General features: G+C 44.1%; 1 protein-coding gene across 11 annotated transcripts in view; it reads left to right on the top strand.

Annotated features, from left to right (window-relative positions):
- Positions 1–20,567, top strand: part of disp1 (dispatched homolog 1 (Drosophila)) — a 120,424-nt gene that overhangs the window by 72,364 nt on the left and 27,493 nt on the right. The window contains exons 1-2 of one of the 11 annotated variants that reach the window (XM_076873603.1): positions 3,265–3,424; positions 4,441–6,087. The exons of 4 other annotated variants lie outside the window; for them this stretch is intronic. The gene's annotated coding sequence lies outside the window, so the exon portion shown is untranslated. Of the gene's footprint in view, positions 1–3,264; positions 3,425–4,440; positions 6,088–6,575; positions 6,857–7,118; positions 7,138–16,159; positions 20,190–20,567 lie in introns of those variants that run through there. 6 more of the 11 variants (XM_076873599.1, XM_076873604.1, XM_076873600.1 and 3 more) reach the window with 6 other exon arrangements.

Genomic DNA, 20,567 nt, shown 5'->3' with positions numbered 1-20,567 from the left:
CACCAGCCAATCAGTACAGCTCAAACATGGACGTGATGTCATTCACACCAGAGTTACCGGTTGGCACCTCTGGGAGTAATGTGGACATTAGTGCTCTGCCAAACTCTTCCTTCAGTTTTTTACTCTTGTGTGTTTTATTTTCTTTTAACCGTGCGCTGTATATCAAAGAAAATGATAAATGTGTTATAACTAGCACTGCTAGCTAAGTAGCTTCTTGTCCCACCCCACATCTCCTTGAGATTGAAGGTGGTCGCCTATTTGCAATCAGTCACCATTAAACCACCAATTTTTCCAGTTTCATCCCATTTTAACCGTAGTGTGACTGAGCCATCAGGCAGCTAACTTTGCATATACACATAAAGCTGCAGTGGCGCCTTTATTTGGAAGCGTTACAAAGGATGAGTACAGCAATTTGCCAGAGGCTGTGTCCTTGCAACAAGCCCAGTGCACATATGTGCGACATGTGGCTCGTCACGAGCGCACAATTGAGGTTTGTTTTGTAAAATGTTGAGCCGTGGATAGCGGAGAAGAAAGGCTCTTGTCTCTAAATGTGAAGGTGTCAGCTGGACTACAGCCAATCAGGGCTCACTGGACCCTCGCTGTCCATCGGGTGGGAGATCCACACAGCCGGGGTGTTGGAGGGATTGTGTTTCCGGGTCCTTCAGACTTTATGCCCCCCCAATTTTAGTTGTCCAGTCAGTCACTCTTTTTTAGTTTGTTTTTCTTCATGCTGTTATCGTCACTCCAGCACTTCTCAATATTTCTTTGCCTTTCTCTCATCCTCTCCCCCGTCAGCCAGACATTGTCGCCACCGTAGGTAGCTGCAGTGAACTTCTAGGATTACCTGCCCCCTCCTGCGTGTATGACAAACCTCATAATGACCAGCATGCTCTGCTGTTAGATCGCTCTTAATTAGGGCTGGGCCATATCATACTGTTCACGGTAATACCGGTGTAATGTTGGGCAACGACAAGAAAATGAAATATGGCGATAGAATATGGGTAAAACGCGCATGCGCAGCGCCTTTGTTTTCATACGCACATGGCGAAAAAAGCATGGCGGCGACGGAGAAGGGGAAGAGCGAAAGCAGATCGTTGAATGAAACAGATGAATCTGAACTGGTTTGTAAAAATGCTGCAGCTTCACTGGTGTGGAACTGGTTTAGCTTTCGTCCGTCAGATACACAACAAAGCACTATTTTTGGTAGCGCATGCTAGCGGGCCGTCGTTATTACCGTATTGTTTGGAAAGTACGGCACACTTAAAATCAGGCAGAGCCCCTTATAACCCCGTGTGCCTTATGTATGAACTCTGGTTGTGTTTACTGACCTCGAAACGATTTTATGTGCACGGCGCTCGAAAATCTGTCAAATGTTTCAGTACGACTTTGCTAAGCTACGAAGTCGCACCGCTTGATGGATTGTGGGAGCGTTACGGCTATCGTAGGCGGAGCCTCGCAGAGTGATACATGCTGTGCTTCAACATAATGTTACCGTATTGTGTGTGTATAACCTCTTTTTAAGTTTTGTGGATGTTATACATGGTTATGCTGAGGACATGTCGGCCAGTTTCCACTGGAAATGCCTTTTGGTTAAACTGTCAGCGAGGAATTTGCACTGTTACATTTTATATAACTTTAATGCAAAAAACAGCTGCTTGTTTAAGTGAAAATACAGTGATGGTTTTTTGCACTAAAAAAATTGTGGAGTTGTAAAGTATTTTGTCTCGTGTCAATTATATCGTCAGTTATATCGTTATCGCAAGTTTTCAAACGTATATCGTGATAAATATTTTCGGTTATATCGCCCTGCTCTACTCTTAATGTTTTGTTTTTTTTGTCACGAGTTGGATCATGTTTTAATTTATGGGCCTGGCACAGAGGCTTTCTTCTTCTCCCGTGTTTTTTCTTTATTGCAGCTGTTTGAGGTTTCCGGGCAGAGACGACGAGTTTGCCGTGTGGGCTGCTCGTTGTCGTACTTGCTTTCAGATCCACAACGGGAGGGAAATGATAGTAATTCTGACCCCCACGTTTGTAATTAGTGCTTGGGAAACAGTGAATTTAAATATTGTCACGTCACAGCCTTAAATGGTTTGGAAACATCGCGTCCTTCTCTTTCTCTCCCACCCCCTTTTCCCCTCCCGTCCTCTAAACCTGTTGAAATCAGTGAGTTGTGTGCAGTGTGCTCAGGGGCCACACCGGGGCCTCCGTCCCCAAAGCAGCCTTTGATGTCGGCTGGGAAAGAAAACCCAAACTGGGACTTTACCATGTTTCTACTCCACATTTTTATTAATGTTGGTCTTAGTAGAATCTGAACCGATCGTGCTGTTAGAGGAAGTCTTCTGCTTCAATCATTTTGGACTTGATCAGGCAACAGCGAGGCTCCTTTTCACAAAAGAAAGGGTGCAGTGCATGACAATGAACAATGAGTTAGTGCACAGTTGTTATTAGATGATGACTCCAAAGCCTTGAAGGCTTAGGTCCTGTCTGGCCCCGGGGCCAGCTGTGAACCAGCACATCACTACTGCACATAATTACAGCTCAGTATATGAACTGTGGCCTAATCCTGTCGGACAGCTGAAATTAAAGCCAGGTACGACCCTCTGGCTTCCCAGCATCCCCTGCGATAAACCATCTCCCCCGCTGAGAAGAATCAGCTTCCTGCGAGCAAACATGAAAGCATTTCCAGAACTTTCTCCAGATCATGAGCACAAAGCATTTCTCAAACTGGAGACCACAAATAGAAGGTGAAAGATGGCGCTGACCATCGTGATTAATCTCCGAAAAAACCTGGGTTTTAAATAAAAAGCGGCCTCGTACGGAGCATGTTTCATTGATCGTTTCATTCCTTTTTTGCTGTATAAGAGTAAACTACACGTTTTATTTCAACGTGCCAGAAAGAGGAACAGAATGTACAACAATGTTATGACCTGTATGGACAGAAATGAGTTCTGTAACATGTAAAATCATGCTTTTTGCAACTAATTCTTTTTCAGAGTGACTCACAAGATCCTTCGTGTGCACGGGGTAGCTGTTGTATATATTCTCAAACTGTCATGAAGTAGTGTATTGATTTGGTGAGCCCAGAGGTTTGGTAGCGTGGATGTGGAGGAGGGAGAGATCTTTAAAGTAGATACTTTAGTAAAGCCAGAAGAGCTGCTAGCACATCAGAACAGTAATGTGTAATTTACGTAATCTGATGCATTAAGAATGGGTGCAGCCTTATTAAGGAATTATGTGGTAGAATTTCAGATAATTATAGGCCGTTTACGGTCTGTGTAAGGGCGGCTGCTGACAGCCTCCTTTGGCCACTTGATATCACACTTTCACACAGATCTTGACTCAGCTGGATAAATAACCTCTTCATTTGAATCAAGCACTGAGAGTATGACCATCCTAATGAGGACTCTGGTTCAAGGAGTTCAAGGTAAATTCTGACTTTTTAAAAAAATGGCCACATAGCTGTTTGTAGGCAGAAGACGCTTAAAGTGCCGAGTACGCTTGGTGCAGTCTGTTTTGGTAATGAACAGCGGTGTGTGCTGGGGGTGATTTGGGAGCTGACTTAATGACTTACAGGTAGGTTAACCAATTTTGTCCATGTATACAGTCTCTCAGGCTGTCATGGACGGAAAGGTTGGGTACACCCCCGCACAGGTTGGCAGTCTACTGCAGGGCTAAGGTGTACTGACAGACAAGCGTTCACTCCTGTGGCCAGTTTAGGAGCAAACAGTCCTCTTAGCATGCCTGTCTTTGGACTGTGGGAGGAAGCCAGACAATGAACTGGCACTGACACACACACACACACACACACAGGGAGAACACGTGGGCAGCGGATTGATCCAAATACTACTGATCAGGGATGGGTACCGGTATCCAGGTGCCATTATAATTTACGTTGAGTAGGCTAACCACGTTATTACATTAATGCATGTAAGGTGAACTAGCAAACACCATCGTAGCTACATGCGGCTGTCTTCTTGTTTGATGGTAGATACTCCCTTCACCCTGGCCAAAAAGGCTAAAATGACAAAAGAAAAAGTGGAAAACAGTTAAACATGAGAGGTTTTTGGACAAAGTTTGTGTTTTTTCCATTGTTTAAGCACTGCTTCCAGCCAAGAGTGATACCATATATGCCCCATAGCTGCAGAAAAGGCTAACATTGTTATCTTTTTACAAAAAAAACAGCTGAACATGAGAGGTTTTTGGACCAATTTTGTGTTCTCCATTCTTTAAGCACCGGCACAGTTTCAAAAGTACCGGTTTGGCACCGGTATCGGATTAAACCTAAACGATACCCATCCCTACTACTGATAGTATTGGTATCAATATTAGGATGTTTCTATTCTCTTAAGTTTTGTGAATAGCCCACCAAGTTGTGTTAAATGTATTATGTGTATATATAATATACGTGTGTGTGTGTGTGTGTGTGTGTGTGTGTGTAAGAATACCAGAGGCGCAAAACACCAGCCTCTGGTTGACCAAACAGTCAGCCGAGACTGCAAGACCAGACTGACCAACCTGTGCACTGCCTGGATTGATTACAAGAAGGCCTATGACTCAATGCCCCACACCTTGATCCTGGAGCTATACAAGATCAACAGGACCCTAAGAGCCTTCATCAGGAACTCAATGGGGATGTTGCAGACAACACTGGGCCACATTCAAGCCCATAGCACAAGTCACCATCAAGTGCGGGATCTACCGAGGAGATGCTCTGTGCCCACTGCTGCTCTGCATAGGCCTGAACCCCTCAGTGAGGTCAGTGACCAGACTGGCTACAGATACAGACTACAGAACGGAGCAGCTGTCAGCCACCTCCTGTACATGGATGACATCAAGCTGTATGCCAAGACTGAACGAGACATCGATTCACTGATCCACACCACCAGGATATACAGCGATGACATCGGGATGTTGTTCGGACTGGAGAAGTGTAGTCACTAGAAAAGCTGCAACCACCAAGTACCTGCAGAGGGTCAGGCAAGTCCTGAGGAGTCAGCTGAATGGGAAGAACAAGATCCGGGCCATCAACACCTACGCCCTGGCCGTGATCAGGTACCCTGCTGGGATAATAAGCTGGCCAAAGGAGGCGATAGAAGCTCCTGACCATGCACGGAGGGTTTCACCCCAAGTCCAGCACACTGAGGCTGTACGCTAAGTGAAGGAAGGAGGCCGGGGACTGGTGAGTGTGAGCACCACGATCCAGGATGAGACAACGAACATTCACAAATACGAAAACCCAAGAAAGAGGAGGAACCATCATGGAAGGACAGGCCCCTGCACAGTATGTACCACCGGGAGATGGGGGAGGTGGCTGATATCCAGAAATCCTACCAGTGGCTGGACAAAGCTGGACTGAAAGACGGCACAGAGGCACTAATCATGGCAGCACAAGAACAAGCTCTGAGCACAAGATCCATAGAGGCTGGGGTCTATCACACCAGGCAAGACCCCAGGTGCAGGCTGTGTAAAGATGCCCCAGAGACAATCCAGCACATAACAGCAGGGTGCAAGATGCTAGCAGGCAAGGCATACATGGAACGCCATAACCAAGTGGCCGGCATAGTGTACAGGAACATCTGTGCTGAGTATAACCTGGAAGTCCCGAGGTCAAAATGGGAGATGCCCCCAAGGGTGGTGGAGAATGACCGAGCTAAGATCCTGTGGGACTTCCAGATACAGACGGACAAATGGTGGTGGCTAACCAACCGGACATAGTGGTGGTAGACAAACAGAAGAAGACGGCCGTAGTGATCGATGTAGCGGTTCCAGCAATATCAGGAAGAAGGAACACGAGAAGCTGGAGAAATACCAAGGGCTCAGAGAAGAGCTCGAGAGGATGTGGAGGTGAAGGTAACGGTGGTCCCCGTGGTAATCGGAGCACTAGGTGCGGTGACTCCCAAGCTAGGCGAGTGGCTCCAGCAGATCCCGGGAATAACATCGGAGATCTCTGTCCAGAAGAGCGCAGTCCTGGGAACAGCTAAGATACTGCAGGACGCTCAAGCTCCCAGGCCTCTGGTAGAGGACCCGAGCTTGAAGGATGAACCGCTCGCAGGGGCGAGAGGGGGATTTATATACACTCCTCACTCTGTAGGTGATTTTCCTGAGACTATTACCAATGTTATTCTGTTCCCTTTCAGACTGTGCAATATTACCCAACAGTACCTTATTGAATATTTGTTTCATCCCCCCATTATACGCTGCTACTCCCTTTATTCTATTGCACAATACTATGTCACTTCCTAGAATCGCCTGCACTGATAGTTAAGTTATTTATTCTCCAGGATATAGTTATAAATATTACTTCGTTAGTGCAAGGCATAGTATCAAATAACTATCTTACTGTATATTACTGTACACTAATATTCATCTGTTCCTCTGGCTCTCCTGCTGCTTTGAGCATGTGCATGACAAAAGAATTTCCCTCAGGATGTAGCATAGGATAAAGTTATTGTTATTCTTATTATATATGCGCGTGCCACCGCTGTGGCGTGTGGCAGTGAGCGGGTTAAAGCGGACGGTGTGACCGTCCTATCAGTGCTGCCCGGTTTAGTCCCAGCCCACCGCCTCCTGCCTCTGGAGAGCAGATAGCTGGAGCTCGTGTGGGTGGGTGTTTCTCAGGACACACTCCCACGATAAACACTCCGCTGTCCTCTAGACTTGTTGCTGCTTTATTTTTTCCCTCCCCGGTTGTACGGTTTGTTTCCGGGCTCTCGTGGATGTTCTAACTTTACCGGAGCTGGTTCGTTTGTGTTTTGTTGCCATTATTATTTTTGCCTCTGTTTGGGGTTACGCTGCGTCGCGTGCTGTGGATTCCACCGGCGATAATAAGCGAAAGCACCGGGAGACACCGAGCACGGTAGGTACCACGGGGCCTGCACACAGTTGTTGACTGCAGCACTGCTCACAGTGCTCACAGTTTCACCGGACTTCCGAGACCTTTCTGAGGAGAAAGTGTGCGAGTGTGAGCCGCGGTGCGTGTAAGAGAGCTGTGTGCTGTTTGGGTCCACGAGCGTCAGTGTGTCTATCCAAGTGGTTTGGCTGCAAGCGCAGTTAGACGAAGCCCAAAATCACTTCCCCCTTCCTCCGTGGACAGCTCACGGCGCTCCAGTTCGGGGGAATCGATCTGCCGTGTTGTTTGTAAGTAGACTGATCCGTCTCCTCTGGCCAGCAGCGTGCATTTAAGCTTTAGCCCTCAAAAGGTGATTAACAGCTCTGGCGTGAGCTTTCTCATTGTTGTCCCACTCATGTAACTGCAGTTTGATCTACTTACCGCGTATAAGGTTAATATCGTCATGATTTACCCATAAAGAGCAGCCGCACTGAATATAAGCGCGTTCACCGTTCACTCACATTTGGACGGAGACTCCATTCATTACTCCGTATCTGATTTAGGCTGGATTACACTCATGTGAGCACCGTAAACATGCACATTTAAACTGTATCAGTAACCGTGTACAGACTCATAACAATCTGGGGCAGATTTGGAGCGTTTCATGTAAACACTCAATTTTAACCTTTTGATGCAGTCACATTTTTTAGAGGGTAACTTGATGCCATATTTCTAGTGAGCATATAAATTGTAATGAGGGCATAAACATGACACAGACATGACATGGCGAGCTACTCCCATCTAGTTGTGTTTTCTTTTAAAGCCCGGCTAATCCTGGAGCGGTGCGAGGCATGTGTGCACCAGCACGAACTGAATGCCTGCTGTTGATGTTCTAATTATTATTAGAGGCAGTGTTGGTATTAACCGTCTCTTGATTGATTCCTGGTAATTGCTGCCTATTAGCTTTAATTAAAGGGATGCAGGATGCCTTGCCTAGTGGTGCCGTTAGATGCCTGTCGCCTTAGGTTCTCCTTCTCTCACACCCCGTAATCATAAAGCTGACATGAAAGACGGCAGCAGAAGAAGACGAGGCACCTCGTCATCGCTTGCGTTACTCCAAGCTGCTTGCGCAGTGAATCTTTTTTTAGGGGACATATTTTTCTTACTGAAGCCTTTCGGGCTTTGAGGAGAACAGCGTAGCTTTATCCCTGCTGGCACAAGTAAAGCTGCCGCTTTTTATAGGAGAATGAAGGGAAATGGCACTTCATCGTTCAGAGTCTAGACGGAGTTTGACATGTCGGATTAAGTAGGAGTGATGGTTTAGGATTCGGGGTCACTGTATTTCACACTTCCTTCTCATAGACATTCAGAGCCTGTCAGATTATTTCCACCTGAGCCGGACGATCGTGCAAGAAATCTGGGAAATTGGAGCCACGTACTGTCGTGTGCTTTCAGCCATATAGAAGAAGTTTCTGTTTCTGTAAAAACAAAAACTTTACGTAATGAGAAACCGACTGTAACCATGTAATCAATATTATCAGCATTTTATTTATTTTTATTTATTTATTTTATTTTTTCCATGAAATCAAATCTGCTGAAATCCTTCTCGGTACACTTGATAAATAGCAGCAGACGTTCCTTCATGAAATAGGTGGAGTGAGAAGAGTTGTAGTTGTTCAAGCCGTCAGCTTTTATTTTGAAGAGAGATGCGAGGCCCAGCTTGTGTCTGCAGTTTGAGCAAAAGCTCATCGACTTTCAGGCAGTGGCGTGTCTAGAAAATTTTTGTTGGGGGGGGCAGGTAGGGGCACAGATTTGGAGAAGGGTGGCAGATGCAATTGTCAGATAATGTTAAAAACAATTCTACCAACCGTTAACTATAATTCAATAATCCTGTAAACCTAATAACCGAATGCGCTTTTAACTCTTATTAGAATGAGATTTTAACCACTACGGTGCAAAGTTTTTAGATACTGCGTTGATAAAGTACAAGAGATACAATCAGTTAGTGTTTATTCAGCAGTCAAGGACAGCAATATTTGCATAGTATTTTTACTGACATGTAGTGCACATATGTTTTGGGCAAAAACATTTTTTAATATTAAAATACGAACATTTTAACATACAATTGGCAAATTAGCCAATGCAAAACCAATGCCTATTAAAAAAAGATAATCTTCTCACAAACTGTGAGAAGTCTTGTTGGTATATGTATGATTTCTATACATTTTACATCAGATAAAAACTTTGTTCGCAAGATTCAGATAATTATTTAATAAAAGCTAAATATTTGAAATGATAATAAGAAAGAAAAGTATTTCTTTGTGCCCCCCTCTCCCTGTTAATGCCCTACCTGGCCCCCTGGCAACACTTTGCTAGATCCGCCCCTGCACAGTTACCAGCTGTCAGCTACATAAAAAAGGATCCTGGTGTTATTTGTCTCTCAGAAACAGTTCATAACTTCAACTCATCCATGTCACCTAAAAGGTAAACCTGTTTCTCCATCACCTGTTCAGCTCTGATGATTCAGTAAGGACATCTCCTGGTTTCATCTTCATGTTTCCCTCTCACCACATATCCAAACCGACATAATGACCAGCAGCTTTACAGCTGTGGCTCCAGCAAACATCAGCTGATACTAGAAATTAATATTAAATAAATTCTAACAACAGCTGATCAAGCTTAAACGTGCTGCTGTTGTTTAGCGCGACATCCGCTGGTTTCCTCTTTCTGGCGCAAAGTGGGCGATAAACAAGAGAGACAATCAGCTGATCATTGATCAGTTTCATGATTGAAGTAGAAACAGGAGAGAGAGGGAGAGAATGAGAGAAGAAGAGGCAGCTGTGCAGCGTTACGACAGAATAACTCCAGCTTTGTGTCTTTTTTTTCATTATAGCGAAAGTCCGGGACAAACTGCGTCTCTTCTCAGCTCAATACGAAACGTGTAATATTTTCTCTGAATGACGGACCATTCCATTTTTTTTAAGGAGCCGTTGGCAACTCTACTAACTAACCTTATGAATAAAATAAAGTTCACTATCAGTAACATCATAGCAACCGAACAGCTGTATAGAAACTCCGTCAAACTGGCTAGAACGCAGTATGAGTTATTGCAACTGACGGTAAAAAGTCAGCACAACGAAAATAAACTCCACCTAAACTTGGTTTATATCTGACCCAGATAGACTGCAGCTCATAACTTCTTACCTGAAGTTCAGTTCACCTGACACTCGGACTGGTGGCTGCCTCGGGGCTCTCCTACTGCCTCCCCTTCCCTCATCCACCTGTTGCCTCTGTGGAAGCTCCTCCATAGCCACCACCAAACATTTTTACAAATCTTCCAGCATCTGGCCAATCCACCACCTCTCATTGTTCATGCCGTTACAAAAAAATAAATAAATTAATAAGTCATCAGCCCACTGTGCAAATGTCCGATGGCTAGTCCAGCTATGTTAACTTGTTAATCTTTGGCTGAAAAAATGTTTTCTGTGGTGCCGTCTTTCCTGCGTGGCTCTTCTACCTTTGCTAACATGATGCGCATAGTGCAGAAGCCGGTGCTGCATTCACTTACCCTCGGACATCTGAGCTTCACTGTGAAACCATAATCGTACATTTGATATTTCATTAAATTTTATTGTTTTAGCTTCGGGGTGGCACCTGGGGTGGCCAGTCTGGTTAGGGGGGTGGCCTGTGCCCCCCCAGGCCACCCCGCTGGACACGCCACTGCTTTCAGGCAACATCCTTCAAACCCTGCTGCTCCCAGTCCAGTTCTGGGAATCCATCCTACATGAAAAACATCCTACCCAATGTTTCTGCGCCGCATGCGCACAAAACCAACGCCGAATTAACTTCTTTTTCTCTCACCCATCTGGAATACTTCTTAAGGTTATGGGTAGGGGTAGGGTTACGTTTAGTCGCAAGTCACTGTCAAATTATAATACGGGTAGGACGTTTTGTCAGAGTAGGGTGGTTTCTCAGAACACCGGCCCTTCCTCAGCCGTTCCAGGCTCTTTGACAGCTGTGGGAGTCCCAGGCCACGTCCACTGATCATTTTCTCTCCGTTTTGGCCTCTCGTCCACACTGAGGCTACGTCCACACATACCCGGGTATTTTTGAAAACGCAAATTTTTCTATGCGTTTGCACCTTCTGTCCACACGTAAACGGCGTTTTCGGTCACTGAATACGGAGATTTATAAAAATGCCTGCCAGGGTGGATATTTTCGAAAACTGTTTTTGCGTTTACGCGTGGATGTGAAAAACGGAGAAAACGCAGCGTCAAAGTTGTGCGCCTTTTTTGACGTCACACTGTGCGCCAGGTTATTGTTTCGGTGAAATGAATTTCTACAATACTGTTACTTGTACTCTCTGCAGTGTTTAAATGCTTACATACACACACAGTTACTGTCCCTCCACACATATCACTTGGTTCTGCTTCTATGCCCCAGCTTTGTTTACTATTTCCCACCGAGGCTTCTACAGGGAGTGCAGAATTATTAGGCAAATGAGCATTTTGTCCACATCATCCTCTTCATGCATGTTGTCTTACTCCAAGCTGTATAGGCTTGAAAGCCTACTACCAATTAAGCATATTAGGTGATGTGCATCTCTGTAATGAGAAGGGGTGTGGTCTAATGACATCAACACCCTATATCAGGTGTGCATAATTATTAGGCAACTTCCTTTCCTTTGGCAAAATGGGTCAAAAGAAGGACTTGACAGGCTCAGAAAAGTCAAAAATAGTGAGATATCTTGCAGAGGGATGCAGCAGTCTCAAAATTGCAAAGCTTCTGAAGCGTGATCATCGAACAATCAAGCGTTTCATTCAAAATAGTCAACAGGGTCGCAAGAAGCGTGTGGAAAAACCAAGGCGCAAAATAACTGCCCATGAACTGAGAAAAGTCAAGCGTGCAGCTGCCAAGATGCCACTTGCCACCAGTTTGGCCATATTTCAGAGCTGCAACATCACTGGAGTGCCCAAAAGCACAAGGTGTGCAATACTCAGAGACATGGCCAAGGTAAGAAAGGCTGAAAGACGACCACCACTGAACAAGACACACAAGCTGAAACGTCAAGACTGGGCCAAGAAATATCTCAAGACTGGTTTTTCTAAGGTTTTATGGACTGATGAAATGAGAGTGAGTCTTGATGGGCCAGATGGATGGGCCCGTGGCTGGATTGGTAAAGGGCAGAGAGCTCCAGTCCGACTCAGACGCCAGCAAGGTGGAGGTGGAGTACTGGTTTGGGCTGGTATCATCAAAGATGAGCTTGTGGGGCCTTTTCGGGTTGAGGATGGAGTCAAGCTCAACTCCCAGTCCTACTGCCAGTTTCTGGAAGACACCTTCTTCAAGCAGTGGTACAGGAAGAAGTCTGCATCCTTCAAGAAAAACATGATTTTCATGCAGGACAATGCTCCATCACACGCGTCCAAGTACTCCACAGCGTGGCTGCAAGACAGGGTATAAAAGAAGAAAAACTAATGACATGGCCTCCTTGTTCACCTGATCTGAACCCCATTGAGAACCTGTGGTCCATCATCAAATGTGAGATTTACAAGGAGGGAAAACAGTACACCTCTCTGAACAGTGTCTGGGAGGCTGTGGTTGCTGCTGCACGCAATGTTGATGGTGAACAGATCAAAACACTGACAGAATCCATGGATGGCAGGCTTTTGAGTGTCCTTGCAAAGAAAGGTGGCTATATTGGTCGCTGATTTGTTTTTGTTTTGTTTTTGAATGTCAGAAATGTATATTTGTGAATGTGGAGATGTTATATTGGTTTCACTGGTAAAAATAAATCATTGAAATGGGTATATATTTGTTTTTTGTTAAGTTGCCTAATAATTATGCACAGTAATAGTCACCTGCACACACAGATATCCCCCTAAAATAGCTCAAACTAAAAACAAACTAAAAACTACTTCCACAAACATTCAGCTTTGATATTAATGAGTTTTTTGGGTTCATTGAGAACATGGTTGTTGTTCAATAATAAAATTATTCCTCAAAAATACAACTTGCCTAATAATTCTGCACTCCCTGTAGACTTCTGATTGGCCAACATTTCTACACGGATAGGAATATAGCGCCACCTGCTGCTTTGGCATGTTCCTAGCAGTGTTTTCCATCGTTTCTGACTTTTACATGTGGACGGGATTTTTTTATTTTTTTTATTTTTTTTTAAACGAAAACGGAAAATCTCCGTTTTCAAAAATGCCCGTGTACATGTGGACGTAGCCTGAGACGGCGCTTTCCCCAAGGAAAAACGAATACATTTCAAAACGGAACCGGCAGCGAAAACGCACAGTTTCTAAAACGATGACGCATGTTAGTCACGTGATGCAGTCATGTGACCAATTAAACAAAGAGCGGAGTGCATTATACAGCAGTTTGTTTGTTTGTTTTGATTGCTCTCAATTTTGACAGCCCTAAAAAAAAGATTCATATCAGTCTGTACGTGCTCCAGATAGCTTTTCTTCAAATTCTTTAATTCTCACTCGATTTTGCGCATGCGCAGGACTGGTACGTTAGCGTTTTGGGCCGTTTCAATGTGAACGCACAACTCTGTGAAAACAACTGAAAACGCTAGTGGGGACGCGGAGCGTTTTCAGACGTAAACGCCGTTTTCAAATCTATCCGGGCCAGTGTGGACGTAGCCTCAGACTAATGACTTCATCTGGCCATCCCCCAGCTCTCTTCTCTCCTTTTCTAACCTCATCCTTCCTCAGCCACCCCTGACCTCGGGGGGGCTGCCGTGCTCATGTTTCGCCACTTGCTCATGTCGAGATGACACACACACACACACACACACACACACACACACACACACACACACACACACACACACACAGAGCGTGCGTGTCGGATGGGAAAAACAGGCTACTGTGATGGATGACTTGTTGCTCAGATGTGAGGACATCCTTTTTTGGGGGGTGGGGGGGAAATCACCGTTGGAGTGAAATGAAATCCTGAACCTTCCATGAAAGGTTCAGGTTGAGGTAAAACTCAAGGCGCACAGATTCAACGTCATTTTCAAAGCGGTAAAGTCGCAGTGACTTCAAGTGGCATTATAATCAGTACAAAGGAGTCGTGTTTCACAGGACGCGGGAGCATTTGAAGCACTACAGTAACCAGTCTGGGTCTGAAGCATCTGAAATGTTTTCCACGTCATCAGCCTCCTCTTCGTGCTTTATCTCAGCTACATGGCAGATAGCATTGTTCACACATCGAGAGCCTCATTCACGGTCCCCCTTGAAGCAAACTTAAACAAAGGCTTTAAAGCTGAAATGCGTTTTACAACAGTTGTCACTGTTGTCAAGTTCAAGCTTCCCTTAATGTTCACTTGGTTCTTGTCTTTTCACACCAACAACATGAAGGTAACAACTAGAGCAGGGCGATATGACCAAAAATATTTATCACGATTTACATTTGAAAATTTGCGACTTCATTAGTGGAAAAAAACCCAACAATGTATTTTCACTTAAACAAGCAGCTGTTTTTTGCATTAAAGTTATATAAAATGTAACAGTGAAAATTCCTCGCTGACAGTTTAACCAAAAGGCATTTCCAGTGGAAACTGGCCGACACATCCTCAGCATAACCATGTATAACATCCACAACACTTAAAAAGAGGTTATACACACACAGTACGGTAACATTATGTTGAAGCACAGTACGTATCACTCCGCGAGGCTCAAGCGGAGGTGCGGCTTCGTAGCTTAGCAAAGTCGTACTGAAACATTTGACAGATTTTCGAGCGCCGTGCACATAAAATCGTTTCGAGGTCAGTAAACACAACCAGAGTTCATACATAAGGCACACGGGATTATAAGGGGCGCTGTCGACTTTCAGAAAAATCAAAGGATTGATTTTAAGTGTGCCGTATTTTCCAAACAACACGGTAATAACGACGGCCCGCTAGCATGCGCTCAAAAGCCGCAACATAAAAAAAAGGAGATGAATAACAGAGTGTGGGTGAGAAGAGGTTTCATCCTAAAATGGAAAACCAGGTTGGCTAAAATGGCTGGTACCACCAAGGCAAAGACTAGTGCACTGCCGAAAGCTTGCCTCAGGTATGCTTTTATCCACACCTGACTAGGTGTGGCCAATTAGCACCAGCTGAAAACACTGAGACGATTAAAAGCTGCAGAGGGACGTAACAGCTACCAAAAATAGTGCTTTGTTGTGTGTCTGAGGGACGAAAGCTAAACCAGTTCCACACCAGTGAAGCTGCAGCATTTTTACAAACCAGTTCAGGTTCATCTGTTTCATTCAACGATCTGCTTTCTCCCTTCTTCGTCGCCGCCATGCTTTTTCCGCCATGTGCGTATGAAAACAAAGGCACTGCGTGTTTTACCCATATTCTATCGCCATATTTCATTTTCTTATCGTTGCCCAACATTATACCGGTATTACCGTGAACGGTATGATATGGCCCAGCCCTAGTAGCAACTGCCTCCTCACAAGCTACCAATCAGTAGCATCCTAACAGAAAGGGTCATGGCAGACTGGGTAATTTGTTTCTGATCGTCAGTCCCAAAGCCATCTTTCCATCCACGGGGTGCTGGCGTCCCTTTTCAAATTAACTTTGGTACACAGGTTTGAAACTGTGCCTGTTGTTGTCAAAGCTTTTTAGTCCGTTTCACTGCCTCCAGTAGCCAACGAGCGTTTGAGTTAAGCACATTTATTTATCCAGCGAAAAAGCTGTGAGCGGTTTTACTGATCACGAGCCTTTCATGCTAAACTGCCAGAGTAAAAGTAACGTTTTTCTTTAGTGGTGAACTTCAGGGATACCTACTCATAAAGATAATGACATGCTACTCGTGCTGAAGCAGGAGCTCATCACATAGGAGCTGATGTCAGCGACATTTATAGTCATATAGTTCCTGAGACACCTTTGCTGGACTCCTTCTGTGATGCTCTTGTGAGCTTGACCTTTGCCCCCAGTTGTGTTTATAAAAAAAGAAGAAAAAAAAAAGCAGGTAATTTGGTAGCTGTATTGACTTTAGTAAACATGTGATGCACAGTGGAGTTGTTTTTAGTGTAACTGCACTGATACTGACCGAGCATTTATTGAACCTTCTGATCACAAAAAGAAATTTTCAGATTTCTTTGCTGAATCCTTTTTTCCCCAAATCTCCCAATTCAGACTTTGTTTCTGAAAACTAAAACTGACAGCAAAAAAACACCTTACACAGGTGACAGAATCATCTCACGCTGAAACAATCCTAACTGTTCTTACCCCACAGACACACAGACAGACAGACAGACACAGACACACAGAGACAGACAGACAGACACACACACACACAGACAGACACACACACACACAGACAGACATACACACAGACAGACACAGACAGACAGACAGACACACAGAGACAGACACACTGTGGTCTCCTGTGTGTATTTTTGTAATTGAAACTGTAGCACGAACCTCCTGTTTTTCCTCACTTGTTGGAAGCTTTTTTTTTCTCATATTTTCTGTAATCCTCCGATTCTCTGCCCGTTCATGCTCCATAAATCATATTGATCTGAAACGGCCTCATTTTATGACTGTTGTGACTTCAATGAGAAGACGAGAAAATTAGTTTAGTCTGCCAAATATTTCACAGGTGAAGTTTTCAGAGAAAACCCATCTGTCTTCAGGTTTACCGCACAGGTGTGTACTAGTTCTCTTAGATCTGCACGACTACCTCCACGGGAGCTCTTTTTATTTATGAAACAAAATGAAAGAGTATACTTTCTCATGATTTGTGGATTTAACTGTATTAAATACAGAACATACTCCCACAGCGGTCGTCCTTGGTGAAAAGTGTTCTAAAACTACACCTCGTTCAAAATTATTATGCAAATGATATTTTTCTCTGTTTTTCCTAAATAGTCGATTCAAATGACAGTCGGCATAATTTGAGTCATCAACCATTAGAGTACAATCCCACTGTTACTGAACAAAACTCCCAGTGAAATCAGCGGTTTTCAAAAATAAAAAAACTTAACATGCTTTGTTCCTAATTATTACGCACACAGAGTTTCAAAACATTTTATAGGTCGTAGAGAATTGAAAATGGTCATTTGTTGAATTTGCAGCATTAGTAGATCAATTTCACTGAAATCAAGCTATTTCAATCAAAAACATCTTAACAGGTCAAGTTACACATTAACACAGGACCCTTATTTGATAGCAGTTTTACAATTCTTGCATCCATGGAACTTGTAGGTTTTTGGAAATGTGTTTGCAGGATGTCAGAATAGCCTCCCAGAGCTGCTGTTTGGATGTGAACTGCCTCCCACCCTCAGTTTTTTTTTTTTTTTTTTGTTTTCTTTCTTTGCTTGAGGATCCTCCAAAGGTTCTCAGTAGGATTGAGGTCAGGGAAAAGTGGAGACCACACAAGTCTCTGGAGGATCCTACACTTTGATGTTCGCAGGGCTCCGGAGTCACCAGCAGCTTCAAATATGTGTTTGCTGCTTTATGATGGTCTTTTAGCAGCTGCTCTCAGGTTTCTCTGGCAGAAACCTTCATCATTGTGCCTTTATCTGCACGAACCTGTGTGTGCTGTGACTCAGCCACAAATCTCTTAACATTATGGTGATCACACTTAAGTTTTCATGAAATATCTAAGGTTTTCATTACGTGTCCAAGACATTCAACTATTTCACGCTTTTCAGCAGCAGAGATCATTTCTCATTCCTATGTTGCTTGAAAATGGTGGTTTGCTTAATAATGTGGAACATCCTCCTTTAGTAGTTTTTCCTTTAATTGGGCTCACCTGGCAAACTAATGAACACAGGTATCCGAGACTGATTTCAGTGATACAAAGAGTCGTGAGACACTATTCCATCCAAGGGTTTAATTGAAAAACAACTTATTTAATCTTTATGACACTTAAACACAATTTGCACATTAATTTGGAGCACTGTGTAGAACCTGGAGCGAGTAATTGAGCTATGAGCATCTTTACTGGCAAAGTGAAAAATAATTTTTAAAAAAAGTGATTATGGTCCAAAAATGGAAGTATGTGGGACAAAAACCGTCAAACATCTTTGTTGCCTGATTTATGACTCGGACACTTTCCTGATGAGTTCACAGTCACAGTCATTCCTACAATCTCACAATGACAAGCTGAAAGATTTACTGAAGGCAACATTATGCTCACTCTGTAACATATGACACCCATGTGCAGTGATCCTCCTTCCACCCTGAGCTTGTCAAACACTGCACTGGTGAGCGTGCTCTGTGTGTCGTCATGGTGGGACTTGAATTTGTAATATTTCCATCAACAGTCTTAAATAGTTGCATATAGCTTCTGACTGAACGCCGAGGCCATCGGGGAGCGACTTGTGTCGCTGGTTATGAGTAAAATGACCCTTCAGATCCTTTACATGCTAGTTACATATCACTCATAGTTACTGTTCACTGCAGAATGACGCCGTTCTGCTACCTTATGATTGTTGCCTATGAGAGCAGACTAAGAAGAGTTAGACTGATCAGTGATTGCAGACTCTGTAAAAAGTACTGACCTTTAGTCAAGGTACCAGCTTGTGCCACTGGTAGGTGAACTTTAAGGCAGTGCTAAAGGGTGAGGTCTTTGCATAGCTGCATCATTGGAAAACATCTGCACTGGCTTCAATCAAATATAAGCCCACTCTGGCTGCGAAGATATTATGGTTATCCCGAGGAGCTCCGCGGATATCTCACCACCTGTGAGGAGTGGTTAAAAAGACTTGAAATGTCGCTTATTTGTGCCTGTATCATCAAAGTACCAGTAACAGTGGGGTTAGTCATATATACTGAAGGAGAGAGGGGCAAGGTGCTACATGCCAGAGCCTGGGGAAAGAGGAGAAGAGACGAGTTAATCTCACATGATCTCCTGGGGAAGTAAACCTCAGTAAAAACCGATGCAGTTTATGACGTAAAGGCTTTGAAAAATGATCCCTTTAATGAAAGAAAGAGTGAGTTGTGCCATGAAGTACCCAAACATGTAAAACTGAACTTGTAGAGCTGTATAAGGGCAGAACGGCGTCTGTTTTTTCTTGCTTCGGTCTTATCCAGAGTGCGTGACGTGCTTTCAGGGAGCTCGGTCGGTTCACATTCCAGCAAAATCACGCTTTTCCTTAAGTGTGCCAAAGTGGACACCGCACAACAAATGTTGTACGTGTTGACCAATCACAGTTGAAATGGCTAATTCAGTAAAGTTGAAAAGTCTGCATGTTTTAAATCTAAATGTTTTTGCATGTGTAATGTCATTAGTGTGTTATTTTTGCTGAATGTGCCGTTTTTCTTCGGCCCTCTCTGGGGCCCCTCGCTGTGAATGGAAAAGGATTTTCTCCTTACTTTCTCAGGACTGGTAGTTTGGAGTTTTTAGGAGACTCTGATGAATAAATAAATAAACAAACAAGGCTTTTGTTTTAGACTAGATAAACAGATGACCCTAACAGAATTTGACTTTGAAATGAAAAGATCAGGATAAACATGTCTGTCAAACTGCAGACGGACGAAATCAGAAATGGGAGAAGATCCTGGTTCCATCCAAAGACTGAAAAAATTAGCAGACGGTGCCTCCAGCAGCTCATTTACGTGTTTATTCTCATTTATTATCTGTCCAAACATCCAAGTGTAAGAATGAGTCCGTGCTTTGTGTTGTGGATTATTTACAGACGAGGATCCGTGACTTTGTGGAGCCGCTCGTCTCTGCTTGGACTCACTGTGAGGACAAGACTCCAAAAACTCACTGTCGCTCGCCAAGAAATAATCAGTCACATAACTCCAACTTGTCTTGTTTACACTTCGGTTTTCTCTGGATTACACAGAAGAAGCAGCGTTTTTGTTTTTCCCCGCTCTCCCCAACTTTGGGACGGACCTGCCTCAAGTTTCTAATAGCAGGTGGAAGCAGCAGCATGACACGGACATGCAGATGTTAAAATATAACTTCAGTTATATCATTGAAAGCCTGATTGCAGTCAGAGCTGTCGGGGGATTAACGGAGCACGGTCAAGTCAAAATTGGGACAGTTGTGTGGTGTAGGTGCAGTTTTAGTTGGTGCGCAGCTGTTTGCTTCCATTTGTTTATGTAGCGGCAGTTTGCTCTAATTTAAGCTGATTTATTTAGCAAAATGGTAAATGGCCTGTATTTGTATAGCGCTTTGACTTAGTCCCTAAGGACCCCAAAGCGCTTTGCACGTTCAGTCATCCACCCATTCACACACTGGTGACGGCAGCTACATTGTAGCCACGCCCGCCCTGGGCCGCACTGACGGAGGCGATGCAAAGATGATCCCAGCTGGCCCATATGGGATGAGCTCCCTTGTAACAGGAAGAAACCTCCAGTAGGACCAGGGTTCGGGGAAGGGCAGCCGTTGGATTAAAGGTGAGGGCAGCTGAAGGGTCAGTCAGTATTTGCTGGCAAACAGCTGGTGAGTGCATTCCCACCTCAATCAGGGAAAATGTGTTTGAAAAAATGAAATGCTCAGACAAATCTGAGTTTGTGAAAAAGCTCTCCACCACTTCACAACAATATTGCTGTTTGGCCTGAGTGTATTAGTAACTTATCACGATACCTTATCAGCCTTTTGCCCCACCCCAGCTCTTCGTGGGAAAGAGACTGTCCCTTGTATGTCCATATTTAGTAGACTGATAAGACAACGATAAAGAGAAACATTAAAGGACTCCTTTAAAGGCTCATCAGTGTGTATGCTGCTGCAGTGACACCGACAGTTGTAACAACTGCATCACATTCTGAATGCAC

Source organism: Maylandia zebra, linkage group LG15 (genome assembly GCF_041146795.1).
Source record: "Maylandia zebra isolate NMK-2024a linkage group LG15, Mzebra_GT3a, whole genome shotgun sequence".
NCBI classification, from domain to species: domain Eukaryota; kingdom Metazoa; phylum Chordata; class Actinopteri; order Cichliformes; family Cichlidae; genus Maylandia; species Maylandia zebra.
This window is presented reverse-complemented; position numbering and strand designations above follow the sequence as displayed.